This window comes from Ornithodoros turicata, unplaced genomic scaffold (assembly GCF_037126465.1).
Source record: "Ornithodoros turicata isolate Travis unplaced genomic scaffold, ASM3712646v1 ctg00000746.1, whole genome shotgun sequence".
NCBI lineage: Eukaryota > Metazoa > Arthropoda > Arachnida > Ixodida > Argasidae > Ornithodoros > Ornithodoros turicata.
In genome coordinates, this window is record NW_026999400.1 from 1,510,361 (window position 1) to 1,529,623 (window position 19,263).

General features: G+C 46.0%; 1 protein-coding gene across 2 annotated transcripts in view; it reads right to left on the bottom strand.

Annotated features, from left to right (window-relative positions):
• LOC135374808 (uncharacterized) overlaps window positions 1-19,263 on the bottom strand; it is a 390,710-nt gene that overhangs the window by 240,000 nt on the left and 131,447 nt on the right. The gene's annotated exons all lie outside the window — the stretch shown is intronic.

The following is a 19,263-nucleotide window of genomic DNA, read 5'->3' on the forward strand; positions in this document are numbered from 1 at the left end:
TTCGTTTCGTGTCATACGGTGAATTCAATTGGTAATACGTGCGAATGGTATCCGCCCTGCGAATCAGTTCTGGGAACTCATTCGTTTTTCCCTCTCGCACCGACAGCGTACCCTCGCAGTAGAGAGGTATCAGAAACAACAAAAATAAACCGTTCGATGAAATGAAAGAGGAATGAAAAGTTGTACTCCAATATTTTATCACGAATTTGATAACTTTTGACACGAAGGAACGAAGGCTAAACACTGTTTTTCGGAGAACTACCCTTGTTCCCAGTCGCCACGTTGCCAAGTGCGGTGCAGATAGGCTTCTTAATTGCCTTTGCTTGTGGTTCTTAGCCAATTAAATGTCTTTATTTTGTGAAAGAATCTAATGTTTCGTTAGTTTCGAGCAATAGATATAAAAGTATAACTAATGGACCTGTATAATGCTTCATATATGCTCGGCCCTGGTGTCTCAATTATCGACACTGACATCGTTTGCGAATGACATTCTGTTTCTTCGTGTAGCCCGATGTAAGACAAACGAATACCACTCGGTTTCGGACAGGGGTTCAGACAGGGGTATTACTGTTTCCTCAAGTGACGTGCTATGGCAAGATTGTCGGATACCAAATACATCACGTGGCGCTACAGGATTGCACAATAAAAGCGGTCCGCACGGAACTGGAAGAAAAAATGTGACAAACGCAACATATTAGGCTCGATCTATTGTTACAGGCCGAAGAACAGAACGTCAACATTCGAGATCAAGAAGTTCGGATGTCCAAAATCATCGCACGCGTCTCCCTTTTCTTCTACGACGATCGCCAACGCCGTAACAATACGTAGAAAATAACACGCACACACACATACATGGGATGATGATGAGGTGGGCGATTCACCGCCGCTGAGGCGGAACAAAATGACCTACCAACGAAGCCCCGGAAAGATAATAGCCCACGTTACAGCCAATCTACGCGCGAAGCTCATGGGCTTCTGCGAGCCAAGTAAAGACACAATGTTTCGAACACAAACTTAACGAACCGTGAAATCCCATGCAGGCTTCCGATTTCTGTCGCGGCCTGAAGCCGATTGCCCATTGCTTCGAAAAGGTTTCCTGACGTCTACTTGTTTTTCGTCCTTCCTCTTTTGTTTAGAGTGCCTCAACATGTGGAGGGCTGCTAAGAACACGCGTAAAAGCATGTTACGCGTGTGTCTCGCACTTTTTACGGGTTTGTGTGTATTGCGAGTTCGTCGTTTTTGCTGCAGCGCAGTGTACTTGAACAGTGGCTTGCGTTTTGGACAGGAAACACCATGTGAGTAAAATCTGTTACACGGTTGTCGCAGGATGGAGGGGTGTAGAGGCTATAGTACCACTCAAGGCTACCCAGGGGCTTGCACAGGATCTTCATGCCGGATATGTTTGAATTTTGTAAGGGGGTGACACCCGCATCTGCTGCCTTTTTCGGCTTTTCTTTTTGTCTTTTTTTGCAGGTAATAAAGAGGTTTGGTACATCGTACGCTATCGCCTTTGCGTACGCAAAGGATAGCGTTGGTGGTTCTGCGCACTGCGCGAAGCTGAAGCATGCCATCTGCGGAAGCTGAAGCATTTGCAATACTGGCCGTTTTAAGACACGTCTCCTCGTTGGCGCCCAGGGCCTGAACGATCTTGACTGACAGCGAAGCGGCCCTAAAGGCGCTGGCCTCTTACTCAGCTAAAGTCATCAGTGGCACCTACACTATGACCATCGCCTTGTACTCCGAACTTGTATCCTTGGGCCACTGCGTGGGGGCAAAAATATGGCCCTGGGGAAAACGGTCCTATCCTGCCTCTAGACTGCGTATGCATTTTTTCCTCTCGTGACAGCTGGGCCAGTTTTTTTTTTTCCCCGATACAGCTTTTTCCGGAACCTCAGCGTGTGGTTCAAGTAGATGCCGTGCCATGTCGTACTCTCCGGCAATGATCATGCTGACGCGCTGGCTCGGCGTGCCCACGATACTGAGCACTCAACTATCCTTCCACTTACGCTCTCAATGCGCCAGCTGAAAATCCGTCGCCTCTTTGCCAGCTGTACCCAGCTGTTTCAGCAAGAAGATATCCTCATGAACGCTTTCCTGCGATCCATTGCGCGGAGTCGTCGTTTCACCGGCTGCGGCTGAAGGTGGCGCGGACGTGCTACACATCCTCCTCGACCGCCGGCGGTAAGAAAGACATCGGTCCAGTCCCGGAGCAGTCTCGCTCATCTGGGCTACCCAGAGCTTTCCCTCTCAGCGCTACTTGGCCCTATTGAGAACGCTGAGGTCACTACTGCGCTGCTACGGTTCCTTCAGGACTCTGGATTGTTGGCATTTTATGAGGTCTCCTTGCAGTGCCTGCCTTAACCCCTTTCTTTAGGGAATAGCAAGCCTCTTGCATGGTAACCTTTCCCTTTTTCCCATTAAACATATCCCACCCCTTGAGAATATTTCATCATCATAACGCCTTTTGTTCAAATTTGCAAACATCTAAAAGGAGTCGCAAAAGACACAACATGTCATCTCCCTAACCGAAAAAAACTAAAAAATTCCTCTTTGATGATTCCCTCCGATACCTTTTTGTGTGCTTTGCGCGACACAAATTAACCTTACCAGTCTTTAGGAATTCCGTTTCTCTGCTTTTGTTGTTGTCCCATGATTCACAATATGACGAACGTCGCACCTAAAATGCTGCAGGGCTGTAGCTCTCCTCGCATCCGTTGGTCTGCTTTGAAGCCATTTATCATCCAACTCGTTATATACTCCATTCAAAGTGTTCCGCCGTTAAAAATGATTCCAAATTTTTTTCACGAGGACTATGTAATGTGCCATAAATCTACGGCAGGATTCAGAATTCAAATATTTTTTTTATATTATTATTGCAGTATACGTAACACAATATTACAAAGAGATTGCGAGGATGGAACTTGTAATACGATCCCATCTATATGGCATTTTCCTGCACGGCTACACGGCATAATACGGAAGAATCAACGTTTTTCATGCGCGAAAGATTTATAAAGAGCGGCTAAAAAGCAGGGGGGCTAGTGATAACGCGTCTACAGAACGAAACCCTAGTACTGGGTTAAAGCATGTGTTTGTATGCTTTGCCCCAGTCTCGGGGTTTGTTATGGAGAAAGGATTCAGTTTCAGTTTCGCGGTCATTACCCAAGAAGCACACAATATTGGGCCCATATTGGCTGGTCACTGGCGATATGGCCGATATCGGCAGCCCATATCGGACCAATATTGACAATCTTGGCAGCCCATATGGTTCCAATATTGGAGCAATATTGGAGTACTGCTTGGGTAGTTTCACAGTTCCCCGGTACTCAACGCCCTCTAAAATACTAAAATAACGATAATGCCGCGAGCAGTATTTCAACAACTTGGCGCGGACCAGCGCTAGTGGTTATTTGAAGCCTCCGTGCAACGGTGCTAAAACAAGTTGGCACTGGGATCTCTCTTTCTTGTGAGCTGTTTACTTTTTTCTTAGCTATGCTATACGGTTAAATGAATCACCCGCTCTTTCATCCTCAAATCATCTGTGAATTATGACAGACATTCAAGTAAGTGAAGTCTCTGCTTCTTTTATTTTGATAACATATGGGAGCAGACAGAAATATTGCAGGTATTCGAAGAGTGGTGAACATTCATCCTGGACAAGTGAGACAAATGGTGCACCGTTTTTCGGCATGAAAAGAGAACGTAATGCAGCTATTTTTCCAATATGCTGGACAGGGCACCAGAAATGCTCTCCACAGCTATACAGAGCAGCGACGCAGATGCTGTTGAAAGTGTGCGCAGCAAATTGATGGCCCCGACTCATGCGCGAATGGACTATACAGTCTTGAAGTGGGGAAGTTGGAAAATACATATGTTTAGAACAAGCAGGTACAAAGATTGGCGTGGTGTGCGGTTCTTTGTTTCCTTGTTATCCCGTTTTTGTGTCTGCTTGATCTAATCGTGTACGAATGCTTAGTAGTTTCGTACCAATATTTTCGTCCACCATATGTACCCAGTTGAAACCCTGCTCTGACAAGGGTACTTTCCCTTCTGAAAGGGTAACGCTTCCAGTGTTAGCTTAGCACTCAGACTATCGATTCACTGCTGCCTTCCATACATTGGCAATTTCTCGTTTTCTGGGTTACGTAGTTTTACGTATATAAATTAGGGTACACGACATCTCAGATATGCCTCCGGGACTGAAGCTCTTCAGGACACATTTTGTGTGTATATAGTTATTGTTTGGTTCTGTGTATATACCACACTGTGCCTTATACTGTAGTTGGAATACAAATAACAATGAAAAACACTGAAGATACCCTTTTAATGCATAAAAGTTTCGTGAAGTGGTCTGCACTTCTTCAGGTATAAATTATTGTTTAGCTCAGTTGTTATCAGAGTAGTTGGAGCAAGATTAGCCTTCAGTAACAACATATAAATCATGACTATAACATGGACAGTAACCAACCGCAACAACAACACGAACATGCAGCCATGCACACTCATTCCTGCACCTTCCTGCATAATTGCGCATGCCACTGAGAGGTGCTCCAAACAAGTGCATAGAAACATAAAGGGAAGTGAGAAGACAGCTCGCGGTCGCTCAGCGACAGGTGGTCTCCATTCAGCCCCATTTGTTGCCACATCGTTACTCTCGTGGGTCGCCGCCAGATGACGCCGTCATTCTTCTTTCGCCGATATCGCTGTTTTTATAGGGTTTCCCCTTCACTTTCACGCTCGCCAAAGAATACGCGAAAGCAAATGCGAGAAAGTGGAGTCACAGTCAGAAGAACGAATCTACACGTGCCCACGAAGTTGGGCGTTCCATCCCAATTTTTTTCTTTCTTTCAATCATCATCATCATCAAGTTGGGCGTTCCATTTCCAATGCAAAAAAAAAAAAAAAAAAAAAGAAAGAAAAACCGGTCAGTGACACGGTCGTTTTTCAGATCAGAAGGGCGCCGCGTTATGAAGTATGTGCCCAGAAGAGATGTGACATTTGGAAAGTTATCGTTGCTAAGAAGTTGCTCAGGGGGCTTAATCGCTACATCGTCCTTACGGTCGTTACAAGCTAATGAGTGGCGGGAAATTCAAAACGGCGGGCGGGAAATTTTAAAAAGTGGGCACCTGATAAAACACGTGCCCGGCGCTCTTCGCGCGATACGTGAAGGCCGTGGTACATGTCACGAGCAATATGTCACGTGCCCACCTTTTAGAATTTCCCGCCACTCGTTTGATTGTAACGACCGTTACGACGATGAAGCGATTAAGCCCCCAGGTTTGTACGGTTATGGACACACTTAGTTGAACAAGCTCCTAATAATAAATGATAAAAATTCCAGCTACAAGATTCGTGGCCAATAGCAGGTGGGGGAGGAACGGGCTTTACCCGCCTCAATAAAAAAGGGGGAAGTAGAATCGACAGAATATATATATCAAGTCGAATGGCACAGAAAGTAAAAGACGTTAAAACTATCGAAACAATTGACATTTCCGATCACAGGGGTGTCTTGCTGGAAGTGACAGAAATGGGGTTTCCGGGTTCCCAACGTCCATGGAGAATGAATATAAAGTTGCTCGACCTCCCAGAAGTTGACCAAGAAGTCAAACACATAATCCAGAGAGGGGTCAAGGATAGTGACCATACTTTTATTTGGTGGGATAAGCTGAAAAATACTGTAAAAAAGTGCCTTAAGGCCTGGGGGAAGAAAAAAGCGCATGAGAAGCGTGCAATGACGCACAAGCTCCAGGAACACTTGCGGCGGTTGCAACAGTTCGGCGTGGGAGTACTCTCCGGTGTGAGCTACACCTCCGCCAAAGATCACCTCGCACTCCTGAGGGAGGAAAGGTGGGAGGCGTTGAGGTATATGGCGGCGAGGGACAGTCTAGAGAAGGAAGCCTGGTGCTCCCGGAGGCTCCTCTCTAAACATCTGGCTTTAGCGCAACCGCCCATGGAGGCCCTCATGACCAAGAGCGGACGAGTCACCAAGCAAAGTGAAATAGCCATTGTGGCAAGAGAGTTCTACGCTAACATGTTTGAGAATGGACTCACGGCAGGTGATTCCTTCTGCGGGGGAAAGGCTGGAAAAGGCATAGAACTTAGCTGCAAGGAGGTGCAGCAGGCTGTTAGAAGCCTGAAGAATGGGAAGTCGCCGGGACCCGACGGGTTCCCGGCGGAGTTCTACAAACGGTATTGGGACATCCTGGGCCCCTCTTTGGTGAAGGTGCTTAATGGTGCACTCCAGAAAGGTACACTTCCAGAAACCTTCCTGGAAGGAACGGTCACTCTGTTGTGCAAGGACCAGCAGCGTAAGGAGGAGTTGGGCGCCTGGAGACCCATAACGTTATTAAATTTAGATTATAAAATATTAGCAAGGGCAGTCGTGGGCCGAATACAAGGAAATATGGAAGAATGGGTGTCACTAGCACAGGGTGCTGCAGTTAAAGGTCGAAGAATTCAAAGGAAAATATGGGAGCTAAGAGATGTTATAGAATGGACAAGCAGAAGGAGAATAAAGAGTATTCTCATGACCTTAGACCAAGAAAAGGCATTTGACCGGCTTAAACACGCGTATTTAAGAGATACATTAGAAGGAATTGGGACGGAAAATCCAATAATAAACACAATAGGAGCCATGTATGAAAACGCCAGGAGTAGGTTACTTATCAATGGGCAATTGGGAAAGAGCTTTCAGGTCAAAAGGGGAGTAAGGCAAGGTTGCCCCCTTTCTCCCCTGCTGTATGTGTTAGCCTTTGATAGGTTATTACGAGGGCTGAACAAGTCTGAGGCAGTGAAAGGGGTTGGATTACCTGGGGCAGTACAGTGTAAAACCATTGTGGCCTACGCAGATGATCTCACTATGGTAGTTCAAGGCGAAAAGGAAGTTGAGAAAGCTCTAGAAGTAATGGAAGAATATGGGACAATGAGCGGGGCGAAAATAAATAGAGACAAATCAAAATTGATATATTTAGGTGGGGAGAAGCCGAGGAAAGATCTGGGCTTGAGTATTGTGGAGGAGACCAAAATCCTCGGAGTCAGGTTTAATAAGGACGGGGTTTCACACAACAATTGGATGCAGTTGGAAAAATACGTGGAAAAATTGAAGGAAGAGTATGTTGAACCGGGAACGCCACTTACAGCTCGAGCGCAGATTGTCAAAAGAATTATGATACCGAGATGTGCGTACCTGTTTTCTGTCGCTTACCCTTCTCCTGAAATATGCCGTAGAATTGAGAAACTCTGCTTTCAGTTTATATGGGATGGGAAAACGCAATGGGTAGCGCAAGAGAAAATGAAACTGCCTATTGATGTTGGGGGCCTACAGATTGCTGATCTGAAACAACTGTCAGAAGCACATGCTTTATATGGAATATATAGGATGTTGGATGGCAAGGACATCGCACAGCAGGTGACAAAATTTTGGCTGGGAATAAACATAAGACATTTTCGCCAACACGGGATAGATCATAGGAGTCCAATGTCGGAATGGCAGCCAGCAATTTATGAAGCAGGGAAGCACACTTTGCTGCAATTGAAAAGATCAGACAAGAGCAAAGACTACAGCGGAAGCTCAGTCGCTGAATTATACAGAGATCTGAGGGGGAAAGAAATAGAGAAATATCCATCTACAATAACAGCGGAAGCTTGGAAAAGAATTCTTAGTTACTGGTTAGAAGGCAAAAGAAAATCATTCCTGTGGAAAATTGCGCATGAGGTCATACCAGTGAGGGACAAGTTTTATCTGTGGGGTAAAAGCCGCAGAAGAGACTGCGAGCTTTGCGGTCAAATAGAAACGGTGAGGCACGCCGTCTTCGAGTGCAAGGTACCGATGTACCTGTGGTCCTGTTTTAAGAAATATTTTGGATTAAGTAACTTGACATTTGAAGAAGCTATGGGAATACATGTTGGGAAAGTAACCAAAAGACAACAGAAATTTTACATGTTAGTAGCAGTCGAAATCGCATATCAAGCTTGGGTAAACAGGTGTAGAGTGGTGCATGGTGGTGACTGCTGGGGTAAAGAACGAATGAGAAATATAATCAGCTATTACGTACGAACTTGGCTTGGGAGGGAGCGGTTAAGGTTAGGAGCAAAAAAACTTCTCGAAACAGTGGCAGTGTAAAGGGTTCAGGGTAGTGGAGGGTATTATTAAATTTAAATTGGCAGATTAGTTAAATGAATTTAGAATATACTACCGCCGCAAGACAAGGAGGAGATCTATCGGAATTTTGGGGTGAGTTAACTGTAAAGCACAGGAGTGTTGACGCTCTTCTGAAGCACACGATACAGCGATACACTCAAGTGCAAAAGCAATGGGGCAGAGTTTTAGAACTGGCCTCAGTTGTTGACTTGGTTGGGGAAAATAAAGCAAATCAGTAAATTAAGGATATAGGGAGTGGTAGGCTAAAAGATAAGGAAGATGGGCTCACTAATTTTGTGACTCATCTAATCAGTCAACAATACAACAACAATAATAAATGATAAATCGGCCCGAGAGACACATCACAAGTTGGCCTTTCCACTTCTTTGTCTTGGCATTTCCCCTTACATTTTCATTTTCCGATGTGGTATCGCCCACATTTTTAACTCCTGCCTTCGTGAGGCCAACAACGGCAAGCCGGTTTACGCCACCACCACAAACTCCTGCCTTGACTTCACGGCAGAACGGAAACTACACTATTGTCTTCCTGGACCTGCGGTATTTGTGCCGTTGCCCGCCTTGCGAGGCCAACTGCGGCAAGCAGTTATACCACCATGGCCACCATTAGGTTAGCGAGACATAACTGGGTTTCAATTTCAAAGACTCTCAAACACACAGTTTGCAGAAAAAGGCAGATACCATAGGTTAGGCGAGATCGGCGGCGTAGCCAGATCTCCAAGGTATACGGTGGCTCGATATTAAAACGCGCCCTTCTCGTACTCTCCCCCCCCCCCCCCCCCACCGCCGGTTTGAACTTGGGTGCGTACAGATGCGAGGTGAGCATACCCCACATACATTTTGATTTGCACGATTTGCGTGTGTTGGCCTGTGACAGGTGCGTGGATCTCGATCACCACCTCCCCGCCACACACACGTCTGTGAGAAATTTGACATGGCTCCGAACGCCTCAGGTCTACCGGTCATTCCTCCAGCACATTCTTCAACTCCGAATGGCACTGTACAAACGGCCCAGAGTACACCTAACACTATAATCACGCCTATTGTGCTTGTGTCGAATACGGCATGGCAAGGTGTGATGGAAGACTTTTGTGTTTCTACATGTACAGCAATACTGCGAATTCACATTATAAGCGCGACCACGTGCCCCTTCAGCGATGAACCGGAGGATCATTTGGCTGGTCAGAATTCGGTCCTATCTATCAGTATCAGTCGTTCACACTTTACTCCTAATTAATAATTTTACTCATTTTGGGACTAAATGTATTGCCACAAAAAATAGTCCCTTTCGGAAGTAAGTGCACGCGGGAGTAAATGGATGTCACAGAGTGGAGACTGCATTTCGCGCTCTGTTCCAAGAGTAGCAGACACATGATTCGTGTGCACGCATGAAAGTACTTTGAATCAACCGTGATATATCGAGTGAAATGAAATCTTGCGACATACATAGGGCACAAATCGCGAAGAAAGACGCGCGAACTGTTTCTTAATCTGTTTAGGTGGAGAACTGGCTGAGTTGACCAAGGTAGAAATTTGGGGTAGTTGGTACATAGCCATGAGTAAAATCTTGCAGCCAAAGAGAGGACGGAGACACAACGGTAGAAACACACAACAGCGGAACTGCAGCGGAATTGGTTGAGTTGGCTGAGTTATGCAGCCTTATCCCATCGAATTGACCAAGAGCACATATTTACCTAGACTGTTGCCTTCGGAAGACCATTCGTGAAGTTCAGTGACAATCTGCATTCCTGGGGAGTAAATGTGTTGGTTAGGGGACAAAATGGGGAGTAATTGCAGTCTAGGGGACTAGAAGCTGCAATTACTCCCCATTTTACATCTTTTTTTTTCTTCTTGGAGTGTGTATTATTCCATGCGCGTCATATTTGCTGACTCTCTGAAGGATGGTTGCTGCAGCGTTGTTCTGCGGACATTGTGTTGTAACTGCATATCTTTATAGTCGCTGTCTGAAACTGGAAAAACAGTTCTGATGTTGCAATGATACAGAGAAGTTCAAGAGATAGTCAACACTGCAAGAAGCGGTCAGAACGCCATGTTCAACGGCTCTTGCCGCTACTAAATGGATGTATATTTGATTGAAGTATGCGCTGAGGCTGCCTCCGCACTTTGCATATGTAACGACGTTGCTTCCAATGCCCGTTCCATATTACGTGTACATCCTCTTTGCAGGCACAATGCTGACTTGTTCCGCTTTCCCGTGCAAGTCGTGGCAAGGTGCAACGGGCGTTGTTCCGAATAACGCGCAATAAAATACACCGTAAAATAAATTACCCCACGAAGCCGCCGCGCTGCTATGAATTTTAAAGCATAGCACGTGCGCGTCATAACCTGCATAATAAGCATCAAAGTATATGCTAAGCGAATGCCTAGAACCCCGACGCGGCAAAATTTCAGACCGGCAACAACAGTACCAGCGAACTGCGTGGCGACTATACTACACATATACTAGGGAATATGCGTGCGAAGATGCGCAAAATCCATCATTTTATCTCTCGTGTGTTTGCTTATGTGGCCGCTACGACGTGTGGCTAACAAATCGATGGCATGCACTTTCGCACGCCATATAACATCCAGAGCTTCCCCTCAAAGTAAACTGCGATTTGGGTACTCGTTCACCTCGCAAAGGTCAGCGTATGTTTGTTTGCCTTATTGATGTATTTTAACCCGTTTTTGTTATCGATTCACGCTTTACTTTTTTACCCCAGAAAGCTTGAATAAGGCAGGACCTGAACGCATACAAAGAAGATTCGACGTAAATAAATCGACAGGCGAGATTTTCCGGCAACTTTATGCTCGATTCAGCCTAGGGTTCTTTCATACATGTTTTCAACTGCATCCTGCTGGCGTTTCTCGGCCAATCTCATCTTTAGAGGTCTGCGCGGGCGTATCCGCGCGGATAGCCGCACCAATCTCGGATTTGCGGGTAGAAAACGTGACTTGGTGCAGGTCGCGGATAAAGTGCGGGTGCACCCGCGTTGCCGCTGCGGGTCGTGCGGGTACACGTGCTATACCCGCGTTCATGCTTTTTCGCAAAATAAACGTGCAAAAGACCGGACTTTCAGTGCGTTTCATGATAATCTGATGACCGTTCTTTCAACACGACCGGTGCCCGTCACGACAGTTGTTGGGCACCAATGGGCACCACCACCATCATCACCATCATCATCATCATCATCATGATGCATTTGATGTACTAAATGGAGCGTGCGATGAAACGTCCAAAACGCTTTCGTATTTTTCTCATTTGCACTGCTGTACTTGTGCAACTCGGCTGTACGCTCCTGTAGTGCAGGACTGCCGATATAACCCGCACGACCAGCAGGTACGGGTACGGGTCGTGTCACCAAGACTCCTGCAGGTGTGGTGTGGGTATACGGTTCGAGAATTACATACCCGAGCATATCTCTACTAATATTTTTTCCTGGAATGGGTGAGAGTATACGGCCCTTGTAGGCAGAAAGGTTTTATCACGTGTAGCAGAATAACACGTAGAAGTGCGAAGCTTTTACGTGGTTTTTGTCGGTTAAATACACTGGCGTAACATGACGAAACAAGATTAAAAGAATTTATATTTGTTTCTAGTTTTATACTCTGCCCATACTCTCCCCCGTTGCTCGCAGTAATTTGGTGAAGATACACTGATGAGCTTCACAGTTAGGACCGGCGTCGTACCTTATGTACAGGAAGGTGAGCAGTCCTTTTAGTGCACGAACGTGGACCAAACAAGTTTGCCGTAGCGACAGGGCGACATAGCTGATTTGAATGTAAGTGCAATCTTAAAAAGTTGATATTGCGTTTAATGAGAAGGATGTTGTTGTTGTTGTTAAGTGTTGAGAGAGAGAGTGTTGAGAAGGATGTGTGCCTGATCTGGCGAACGAGTACCGTGGTGGCAGCTTTAGCGTGCCCCCTTGTCTTAAGCGATGACACAACTTGTCTCAGTAATTGTTTCATGCACAGGAAATGGTCCTTGTTTAGGCATTGAAATGTATGTCTTTTTTGAGCTTACTTTTTATGTTATTTAGCTAGTGCATTTTCACTATACTGAAAATGCGAAACACTGGCTTTTGACCTATCGCTACAATCGTCGAGTTCGTAATGCAGTAAAGAAGAACAATATGGCTTCGACTCGACGATTTATTGTGGCCAATAAATGAAAAGCGTAACAATTCCAGTATTACCCAGAGAGTGCCTGAAAACAAGAATGCTTCGTGGTTACAAAAATGGCCACTGCTACAGCCTATCGTGTCTCCTGGCTTACTTCTATTTTAGCTCCGTTCTTGAATCCTTCTATCAGGACGACCCCGTTAGTGATCGGATTCAGGAGCGAGCCTATATAGTCACGTTGGTAGATTATGTATGGACGGAAATATCCCGCTCAGTTTCCATTACACGCGAAGTGCAACGAATACATCGACTGTATCCATGTACAGAAGCGAGCAATATAATGCGGGAGGGCGCTTACGAAATGTGTTCGCATTCACCCCGAAGGCGTAGGCGTCGGATAGAAATGTGGTATTGTGCAACGTTCTTTCCTTTTTTTTTTTTTTTTTCGAGAGCCCTGGAATGGAGGAAGTATCTCACTTCTCACAGTGCGCAACTGAATAAGCATAGAGCGCTCGTAGCTTCCTCTGAGAGCAGTGTTAACACTCAACGGCCATTGAATGTGTTTACATGGGACCCGCAAATATTTCTGGCTCACCTGGCTCATGCCATGTAGTTTCATTTCATTTTCAATGTGTGTACAACCTGTTATTTCATATTTGTGAGATCATCAGGAGATCTCGAAAGAATTAGCAGATAACCATGCAATGATTTTCTGAGCATCCCAGGAGCTCTTAAATAGCAGGGAGTGCGGAGCGAAACGGAACATCTATAAGAGTCATGTTCAATGCCACGTTTAAGACGGACACGGACGCTATACTTGTACCCGCTGCCTGCATAACTAACTGCATCACTTTACGTTGCGACAGGTTGTGCGCCGACCACGAAGCCACTGGAGCCTTACAAGCGGCATCTGGCGTGGCGTTGAGGACTACATTTCGTGTCATTCTTGGATTGGACACCTGTATGAAAGTACTAAGGTACCGTGACGCGATCCGACCGTCGCGACATTTGCCACTGCGACTTCAAAGGGCATTGTAAAGCACCCTTAACAAATTAACGTGTATAGGAAAGCGATATCCTTTGCCTCTCCACATCTCTCCTTCCATCAGCATCTGATAATCACTCTCTTCGCGATCTGAGGAGGAATATGCTACCTAACATCACCTGCGAGATGATTACGGGTCCCTTGGTCACAGCGCCACGCCCCTTGGAGTAATTTACTTGGAGAATGCGACGGAGGTTGCTATAATTACACAAGCTGTAGCCAGAAGATCAGCACAGATTGCTTAGTTGAGCCGTGGGGCCCCGCATGCGCCGTGATGATAATGACGGCGATGGCGTTTCAGGGAAACACGGAGATTTATGCCCCACTCAGCTTGAGACCGGCTCCAGGGCAATTATATAGATTCACATGACTAGTAAAATCTTAAACATGATACATGAATAAATAACGTGCATAAGTAATAAAATACGAGGGGTGTTCAAGTCGAACCGGGACTTTCTGTCTCCTGAGTGTACAAATGGCTCGCGCTACTTCTTTTTCGTCATTTTCACAAGCGACAGGCCTCCGCGTTCACCACGTGGTGGTCCAAAGTTTGGGCAAAACAGAAGACACGTGCTGGACAAGATGGCCGACAACGAGGTGAGCGCGCACATCGAACAGCGAATTGTCATGAAGTTTCTCGTGAATGAAGGCGTAAATTCATCTGAAATTCACAGAAGACTTCATGCTCAGTCGGGCTACGATACACTTAGCCGCAGCAAAGCGTTTGAGTAGTGCAAACGGTTCCGAGACGGCCGTACATCAGTGCAGGACGATCCCGGCCCGGGCGGCTCAGAGCCCAGTGTCAGAGTTCCTGAGAACATCCAACTTGTGAAGCGCCTGATCCTCAAGGACCGACGGATAACATGTCTCGAACTGGCTCGAAAGACGACCTTTCTATGGGAACGCTGAACATTATCATTCATGAACACCTCCAGTTTCGGAAAGTTAGTGCCCGTTGGGTCCCGAGGCAGCTCTCCGTGTTTGACCAGCAGAGAAGACTGGAAATCTCCCAAGAGCTAAGGTACCGTTTCGACGCTGAAGGACAGCCGTTCCTTGATCGGATCATCACGTGCGATGAAACGTGGGTGCACCATTTCACTCCTGCCCCTAAAAGCGCATCAAAACAGTGGAAGCATCTGGGCTCGCCAGCTCCCAAGAAGTTCCGAAGCACCCCGTCTGCGGGCAAGGTCATGGCCACGGTTTTCTGGGACAATGCTGGCGTTGTTCATGTTGATTTTCTGCCCAATGGTACCACCATCAATAGTGCATATTACTGCCAGGCTCTCAGGGATGTGCATAAGGCGCTGAAGCAAAAGCGGCCGGGCCTCATCACCAAAGGAGTCCTCCTCCTACAGGACGATGCACGCCCGCATACCGCGCATCTCACGACACGCACCTGACAGGAACTTGGCTGGGAGTTGCTGCCACATCCCCCTTACAGTCCAGACCTCGCCCCCAGCGATTTCCATCTCTTCGGGCCACTGAAGGCGTTCCTTGGGGGCCGCCACTTCAGCTGCGACGACGAGGTCAAGAATGCGGTCCGATCATGGCTGCTACGCGCCGGTAAGGATTTCTACGCTGCTGGCACCCAAGCCCTCGTGAAACGCTGGGACAAGTGCATTAGTGCAGCTGGAGATTACGTTGAAAAATAAAACTAATTTCTCGCCTGTAAGTTAATGTTACTTTTGCGAAAAATGAAAAGTCCCACTTTGACTTGAACGTACCTTGACGCATGCCTCCACAAAGGAAGATGACGGAGAAAGAGGCAGAAACAATGTCAGTCAATGTCAGCCCTGAGCAGCAGGTCGCACGAGAGGTAATGATGGAGCACTTGGAAGCTCATCCTGTCCCCTGTGTCACATTGTGAGACATTCTGTACCCTCAAGGTCCTACCCACATCCGTCAAAAAGCACGGGATGCGTTGCTGGCATTCGCTTCGTCCGTAGGACTGTCTTAGTTTCTTCTCCCTTTTCTTTTACTTTTTGTTTCAGGAGTGAAACTTGCCGCCTTAGCTGAGCAGGCAGACCTCACTTTTTAAAATAATAATAATTATTATTGAACGTCATGCCCCACCACCCACCCAAAAGGCGCTCAGTCTTACTCCCAAAGAGGTTCCTGGGGATTTGTGTGTGTGTGAGGGGGAGGGTTAGCCCTTGGGAGGGGAATACCGTAATAAGCGTCGGTTGCAGTTGAGCGCCGTCTCTGTTACGTCCATCCTTGTCTTCATTGCGTTCTTTCCAACATGTTGGTGGGAAGCAGGCCAATTACTCAACAGTGATGGAGCGGGGGAGTCGGTCCCAGTTCATATTAGGATTTCCGCAGCAAAGCAGACGAAGACCAACACAGCTTATCTTACCAACAAAATATTATCTTATATGACGTGGTGTCCTGTGTTGTTCATATTTCTGTATTGGCCTTCGTCTACTTTGCTGCGAAAACCCAAATTACTCAACACTTTCACAACACCAATAACACTTATATCGATGCTGTCTAGAGTTCTTCGGAGCGCCAACCAGACCAGCTCATACGAAAACGATCGAATTCTATCAGAATATGCCGCGAATCTCCTCTCACTCCACAGGTTGAGCACACTGGTGAGGCTGCAGCATCAATTTTGTGGAGAAACGCATTTGCGAGTCGGTTGCTCAGTCACAGCTGAAGAAGTATAGCACTTCTAATGGTATAGGAAGAGGCATGGTGGTAACCTGCATGAAATATTAGGGCCGATAGTATGAAATCGGCATGTCGGTGCAGTCGCTCTCGAAATAATGTGTCCTGCCCTAGCAAGGGAGAGAACATTTTAGGTAACGTAGTGGTAGTTGAGGCAATGGAACATCTAATTGGCTTACCTAACATATCCGATAGTGAATTGTCGTTATTGAGGGGTGTGGGTTGGAATACCACTGCTGGTGCCTTTGTATCAACAGTCTTTCTTCTAATGTTTAAGGTATAGGAGCTCTATCAAAGAAGAGCTGTGGAAACGTGGAGCCAGATTACAATGGCCGACATGGGGGTGACCTCACGAATCATATATTAAAAGCCACTTTCCTGCTTGTCGACCGACAAAAAATAGCGGATCCTTGTGTCGGTCTTGAATGCCAGTCAGTCGTATGATTGATGCTTGACATAAATGGTTGCCATTTTCATAAGAGCAGTTGGAAAATGCCTTCGAAACGTACAGCCCGTAGCATACCAGTAGGGTGCCCAAATAACATACCAATACGATAACGTTTTACAAAAGGCAATCTACGTTACAGAAGGTTGCCATTATACCACCTGGACCGGTTTGCGCGACTAACGAATAATATATCCTAAGGAGAAATCACGACTTAATATCACATTAAGGTCAAATTAAAGCGCAACAGCGTAACCAGCCGAGAAATCCACTTCTGCAGCTACAATTCTCGTGTCCCCAGGCTTTGCAAGCATCCGAACGAGGCCTTCGCTTCAACAGTGAAAAATAAAACCCCTATTGTTACACTCACGTCACGTAACATATATATTCGAAAACTGTAAAACGGTTCACAATGCCTCCTACATCCTCCCGACATCCGAGGGATGACCTGATAAAGAGTTGCTGAATATGCAAAGTGATCGAGAAATTATTCACGGTGTTCTCGTTGCTTCATTTACTATATAGAGGTCGCTCTGCTTTGACCCCAGACCCACTGAATAAATTCACCGCGCCTTCGTGTCGGCAAGGAGTGACGGCATAGCTACACACTTCGGGAGAGCGATATCGATGGCAGAATTGTTGGGATGTTACGGGAAAATCATGCAGGCAGAGAAAGAGTACACTTTGCCCAGGAGTTCCTTGAACGCATGATCCTGATCACGATTGGAGTGTCTGCATATTTTTGCATCGCTGTAGTCTACCCGGTTCATCGTGTATTGGGTCATTGACGACATTGACGACAGCATTAATTGCGTAGCGTCTGTTTGGCCGAGTGCATCATGAAGGATGAAAAGCTAACTCAGCTGCTGGCACATTCAGGGTGTTTTACCTAACGCGATAAAAAATCGTATGAAAAATCTACTTGTCTGAACATTACGGAGTCACGCTATTTATCTCGGGAACATTTTTGCCATGACTTCTGAACACTCTTATCAAATTTAATTCGCGAGAGATTGTATTTTCCCAATTGATCTCCGAAATTTGAAAGGTCAACTTTATGTTTCTCACAGAAATAGAAAGTGCACATCGGATTTACCGCGCTGCATTGCAAAATACATTCCCTACTACTTTAATAATATAACTGAAAAAAAAAAAAAAAAAAAACGAAAACCGTAGTTTTGAGTAAACACACAACCGCCTCTCATTCTTTGACACAGAAGTTCAAGTAATTCGCATACAGTCCTTTACAGTACCATCATGTAGGTGCATTGAAGCAGAAGCCTCAGCTTGGGAGGCATCGGTTTCGAACAAACACGCTTCGTCTACTGCGAGAAATAACAGTATATAACGCTGCAACAACAACTGCAGTAACAGGCTTCTGGTTCAACTTGCTTTCACAGGATCGCTGAATTTTCCACTTTTCCACATCGTGTGCGCGTGAACTCACCCCCCGTGATGTTAAAAAAAAAGGCTTTTCTATGGGTTATGCGACAGAGAAACTGGCGCTGACAGTCTCATTTTAAAAGCGTGCCGCACTCCAGGTGCGGTTCTGAGGAATATTGCAACAGTAAGCGGTGCGAAGCTTGAAAAAGAAAGGTTTCTTTGAAAAAGAAAAGCTCCGGTGTTACGAATAAAGAGGGGAAAACAACAACAACAAATATAATGATGATGATGAATGAAGAAATTTGCCGCTTGAGTTGTGGCCGATTACCCAAGTAGTGATGTGACTGTACGAGAATGAGGTAACGATGGATGAAGAAGAAAGTATTGAGGGTCACAATAAGAAAGAAGAAATTGGATTCATCACACGAAGAAAAAGACACTGCTTAGTTACCGCCTAGGCGCAATACAGTTCTTGTCCACAATTCAGATATGGAGTATCAAGTACGCAGAACCAATAATGTGTCTAAAGCATTGTCTTCAAGGTTCCCAGAAATGACCGTGTATGACCTATATAATGTAAACTGTTGAAAAAAAAAGAGAGAGAGAGAGAGTATCATGCCTCAAGGGGAATAATCGCAAGGGAGAAGACGGAGAGAAGAACACTTCTAGAACATTAATTCCTGTTGCAGCACGATACCAACTAGCCCAACAATCCACGCTTCGAAGCATCTTGAGCATATACATTTTATCTATTTTGCAGCATGAAAGAATAATCCTGTAACGAAAAAAAAACAAAAAAAAAGAACGAAGAAGAAACACGAGTAACAGTTTGTAGCAGAAACTAGAATCATGGGGCAAACCTGTTGCTGCATGACCTTTTAAACCAGTAGTTAAGGGAACTTGCCGAAAGTTTCTGCTCTTCGTTTTCGCCATATACGTTTCCGAACAGCAGCACCGAAACAACAACTACGCCCCTTCCATCTCCATGCAGACACTCCGTTCTTCGTCTGCTTCCACCCGCCAGTGCAGAGGTGCAACTCGTTCAATTACAGTAAATCACTTAGTGCCTGCGGGAATCTATCGTTTGGACTACGCTTCTGCGTTGATCAACAGCGAATTCCACCAATGCCATCCGAACAAATCCCCTCGGATGATAATAAAATCAAGCTTGGGTTTCCTGAATGGTGAGCTCTTTCGATGGCCTCACTGCAATACTCGCAACGATCATTAGTAATCGCAGCTGCCGTCACATGCAAGGGGAGCCACTGCAGTGTTTGCTTAGCTCCACATAGCAGTCTTTTATGGGGGTTCGCTCACGATATTGCACAGTTTGGCGGAGGACGCGCCTGCTGAATTTAGATGACGTTGAAAGTACTGAGAGCTCCTTCTCTTTGTTCCCTTTCCTTTCCAAGAAAGAAGAAGAAGGAGGACGCAAGTAGA